We start from the raw sequence: 5,430 nt of genomic DNA, 5'->3' as shown, positions 1-5,430 counted from the left end.
GTCATAATGAGATTGGGGTTCAAATTGGCTAATCCTTGGAGAGGAGCTCACTTTTTTGGCTTGCTCTCTCTCTGTTTCTGCATGTACCCTGGAATGCTGTCTCTGCCATGGGATGAGACAGAACAAAGGATTCTTTGTGAGCTGAAGCACATGGCTCTGTGCCCACAAGGATGGAGCTATTCTTTCTCAAGATATTGGACTCTTACTATGGACTATTGACCCTCCTTGCTGTTGGTAAATATGCTCTATCGTGTAGTTAGGCAAAACATTGCCAGGTTGTTATTTTATAATCTTTTCTAGTCTGATGGCAAGTCTCTGATAAATAAACTCTATTCTGTTTATAACTTGTGTCTGATTGATGTACATTTGACTCCAAGCTTAAATCCTGTTGCCTGAAACCGCTCTCCCAGTTAAGCTACTTTATGATATCAAGTCCCAGAGGCCAGTTAAGAGTGTGAACCTTGCTCTGGACTGGAAGGGACTATAGTTGAAAGGTTCTGGTGGCTGTGTCTGTAAATCCAGAGAGACTACCTCTCCTGGGTTCTTGTGTAATTTATTGTTTCAGTCCATGAGTCTTTCTCTTCCCATTCCTGGACTGGTCTGGGGAAGAGAGAGAACCATGACATTTCCTGTCCCTATTCTTTTCCTTATTATCCTGTCACCTCTGGTTCTTTAACTAATAATAATTTTAAAAGATCAACAGGCTCTCGCTGCTATATTTTTAACTGAGTGATGGGCAGGAGATGATTTCCCCAGTGGCAACAAATGCTCCTCATAAGGAAAATGCTTAAGTCGGATTTGCTAGTTGTCTAATTTTGCTAAGAGAGATCATCACCTGGGAAACAGTTGGCACCAAGCTGTGAAAAGCGTATTAAACATCTCACCACTTGCCTCTCCTACCAGTAACAACTGAGGAAGAAGCCAGGGGGATTGGCAGAGGGGTGGCATCAGCCCTGCACCTCCCCATAGCCCTGTTGCCCTTTCAGATACATCCTTCCCACAACCAACCATGGGAATGTCTTGTGTAGGTAAGTCTGACCATCTGCACTCACCTGAAATCAGGCCAATGGCCTAGCATGCACCACCCAGACCAGTCCCCCCACCCAATGCACCACAGGGAAAACTGCAGGAATCTCAGTCCCAAGACTTGCTTGCACTGATTCTCCCACCACCTCTGTCATGACTGGGACAGCCACCCTCCCATCTCAAAGACTAGCCACTGTGAATGGTCATTGCCTAAAAACATGCATTCTGCCCGAGTGCCATATCATGATGCCCACTTGGTGGGATTTAAAAGAAGAAAATATGGTCTGCAAAGCCCATCAACTGCCTCCTTAGTTTCCAGCAGGGCATGCCACCCTCTCATTAAGAAGAAGGTATTTCCCCCAATAACTTTATCCAAAGCAGACATATACTGAGAGGTTTTTATTCCTCACATCCCTTCCACCCTTGACTCATTTTTCCCCCCAGTGGTGAATGCATCCAGTGATTTTTTGCCCCATGAAACATCAATCATTAATAAATCTGTCATACACTTCTCTGCAATATTTTACGAACAGCTGATCAAGAGCACTAACTATAGCTAGTACTTATGGGCCAATTAAGTAATTATGGGTAAGAATGGTAATTATCTGTCTTTATGCAAAACACAGTTTTCTACCCCTCCCCAAAATTGTATGTTTATAGCAGGATGGAAAAAATGTACAATAAACAGCTGCTTATATTCATCTCTTTTGGCAGTCACGAAATGTGCACTGGGGAATGCATTGAAACATTTACTAACAGCAGGCTTCTCATTTCTCACAAAAGCAGTTTTAACAGGCAATACGTCATGAAATTCTAAAATGAGCAAATGATCTAAAATCTCACAAGGCTCTGGATTTTGTAGTAGAATCTGAACCTTTTTTTAACAAAAGGAGTCACAATACAACATTTGTGGTGGAAAGTGCAGTCAGGTTGCACCCAACTTATGGTGACCCTGTAGGGTTTTCAAGGCAAAAGACATTCAGAGGTGGTTTACCATTGCCTGCCTCTGAGTAGTGCCCCTGGTATTCCTTGGTAGTCTCCCAGGAGACCCCATGGGGATGTCTAATAAAGTTAAATATCTTGGAATAATGCTAACTAATAGAACTAATAGAACTAATAGAACCTCCAAAAATGGAAAGGTTTTAACTTGTCGCTTATGGGAAAGATAGCGATGATAAAAATGAATGTTCTTCCAAGATTTCTATTTTTAGCACAGAACCTGCTGGTCTTAAAAACAGTACAATACTTTAAAGATTTAGATAAAATTTGCAATCAATTTGTTTGGAGCGATAAAAAACCTAGGATTAAATGGAAAATATTACAAGAAAAAAAGGAAAGAGGGGGATTTGGATTACCCAATTGGCATTTATATTATAAAGCAGCGAGCTTAGGATGGGTAACCCTAGACCTTAGGATGGGATGACCCTAGAAAATACAAGAACTTTGAATTTAGAAGGACATTATTTATATATGGATTGGCATGCATACATCTAGTATGGAAAGGATAGAATTCATACAGACTTCCAGCAAAATACATTAAGAGGGGTTTTAATGAAAATTTGGAAAGATATAAAAGAACGTTTTTATACTAAAACTCCTAAATGGGTCTTTATAAAAACCCACATTGGCTACAATGGACAAGAGAGAAAGTTATGAGACTTTACTAGATAAAAATAATAAATTAAAGACTAAGGAAAATCTATTGGTACAAAACATAAAATTAACGTGGTGGGAAAATATACAATTAAAAACTAGATATAACAAGGATGACAGAGTGGGCTTCTGTAGAACACAAAATGAAATTGATAAGATTTGGTTGTCCATGAATGATAAACTAATTCAGAAACTATACAACTTTCTGTTAGACGACTACATGCAAGATGAGATGGTACAAACAACAATGATCACTTGGATGAAAGATATCAGTCATAATATAGATTTAGAACAATGGTCAAAAAATTAGCAAGTAACAAAATTTATGAGAGCAATATCATATAAAGAAAATATATACAAACTGTTTCATAGATGGCACTGGTCCCCAGATAAAATAGCCAAATGTTATCCAAATGTAACAAATAAGTGTGGGAACATATTATCATATCTTGTGGAGATGTGGGAAAATTCAAAAAATTTGGCAGAAAAAACAATAAGATAATATCAGAAATACTGAATACTGATGTTGCCTTAATACCAGAAACTTTTTTGTTGAATATGATTCCTGAAAGTTATTAAAAATGATTTGTGTTTATTGACCTATATTTTAACCTCAGCTAGAATTCTAGTGGCTAAATACTGGAAAATGGAGAAAATTCCTTCAAGAGAAGACATTGTACAGAAACTGTTGGAACTAGCAGAAATTGATAGATTGAATGTTGTTTTACAGGGAAAAGATTAAGAACGGTATTTAAAACGATGGGAAAGAGTTTTTTTAGAGTGTATACATGGTTAACCAATAAGCTGGAAAAATAGACTCAACATTTTTGTATATTCTAAAAGGAATTATCTGTAACATAAAAATTATAAATAAATAAATAAATAAATATAAATACTGACCAGAGCTGACCCTGCTTAGCTTCTGAGATTTGACAAGATTGGCCTAGCCTGGGATAACCAGGTCATGGGAATACAACATTATATGAGTTAAACTACTTTTTACTAAATGGCTGATCTACAACATTGATATGCAAATTAATTGTTAAGTGTGGTTTGCAACTAAGGCAGTACGCTGGGTACCAGCTTTTGGATAACACCACCCTGGTTGCAAACTAGGTCAGCATCATGGGCCAAAAGGTGTCACAACTCTTCCCCCTCTCCCAGCATTCCTCTCTATCAACTAAGTTTGGAGTTGATGCTGCTTAGCACCAAGGGTATTCCCTCTACAACCCACCTAACCACTTTCATGAATAAGGAGTTGCTTCATTCTCTCTTTTTTTAAAAAAATACTTTTTTATTGCTTTTATCACTACAAACTACAAAGGTAAGGGTATGGGGAAGTCTAACCTAAAATACAGAGTTAGACAAGGATCATGTTACGAAAAGTATACATAGATTTTCTAGATATTTTCCCAATATTTAAAGTTTAAGGAATGAAGGTTAACCATTAATATTTCAAAATCAAACTAGTACAAGCATAATTAGCCAAAGTAGGTGCATCCTAGTGTTCTATATATTAATAGAGAAAACATGTTTTCAGAATTAAGCTATTTATTGTATTTCTTTCCTCTGTGTTTGTTTTTATCATAGGCCAGTCTGACTTTAAGAAGCTTAGGAGCTGCTCTCCTATGTCAGATTCAAAGTCTTCTTTAGAGGAGCTGCTCGAGGAGCTGTCACTGCTTCTCGATCTGTGTTCTTCTGTTGCAATGTTATCCTTGGCTTTTCCTTTTTCTATCGCTGTTGGTTGGAGCTGCTTCAAAAATGCTTTGGCTTTTGTAACAAAGTCAATCTTTTCTTTTTTCTCTTTGTAGTTGAAGATAAGTCCTTCTGGAGTTATCCATCTGTAGGGAGTGGAGTTTTTCTGTAAAAAGGATGTCAGGTTTTTGTTTTGTTTCCTCCTCTTTCTCATCTCAAATGGAATGTCTTTTAAAACTCTCGCTTCTTCGCCTTTGATTTTTAAGGTTATCCCATTAGCCGCTTTCAATATTATATCTTTTGTTGATCTTTTGGAGAACGTCACAAATACTTCACCGGGCATTTTATTTTGCTTAATAAATTCTGAATAGGTACAGTATACCATATCCATATTGCTTTGTATAGATTCTGCTTTAAGATCTGCCACGGGAGTTAGGGCTTCACTTATAATCTCTTTCAAGTTCTCGCCTTTTTGTTCAGGGATACCTTTCCATCTGTAGTTGTAGCAGCTGTTCTTCTTTGGAGGCCCTCTCTTTTTCCACTACCTTCAGTCTTTGATTTATTGCATTTGTCTTAGCATCAACTTTTTTCAAAATTTTAACTGTTTCTTCTGTTCTTATGCTGGTTTCTTTCAATTGCTTTTGGAGAGCATCAAAGTTATTATTGAGGTTGGTTATCTGGTCCAACAGAGGGTACAATGCTGCAGCTAGTATATTAGAGGTCAGTGATTACTTCCAGTCTAGAGGCCGGCATCGCTGAGCTGGCAGTTCCTGAAGAAGGTTTCGCCCTGGTCACCATTTTTTCAGCCAAACTACACAGAGATAAAAAGTTCTTTTAAGTCTCTGAAAGTCTGTTAAGTCGCACGATTCTTACTATTCTGCACACTGCTCAGCTGAATTAACTTTTTAAAGTCAGAACCGTCACTCTGCCCCACATACTTGCTCTCTTAATAGTTTTTTTCCAGGGTGGGATTAACTCCTCCCCCCTCCGCTGCATAAACTTGGGGCTTTGAGGTGGTTTTGTGCTTGGGCGCTTGTGTAGTTTAAAAGGATGCTC

The sequence above is a fragment of the Gekko japonicus genome, unplaced genomic scaffold (assembly GCF_001447785.1).
Source record: "Gekko japonicus isolate JY-2015 unplaced genomic scaffold, Gekko_japonicus_V1.1 scaffold493, whole genome shotgun sequence".
Taxonomy (NCBI): Eukaryota; Metazoa; Chordata; class Lepidosauria; order Squamata; family Gekkonidae; genus Gekko; species Gekko japonicus.
This window is presented reverse-complemented; position numbering follows the sequence as displayed.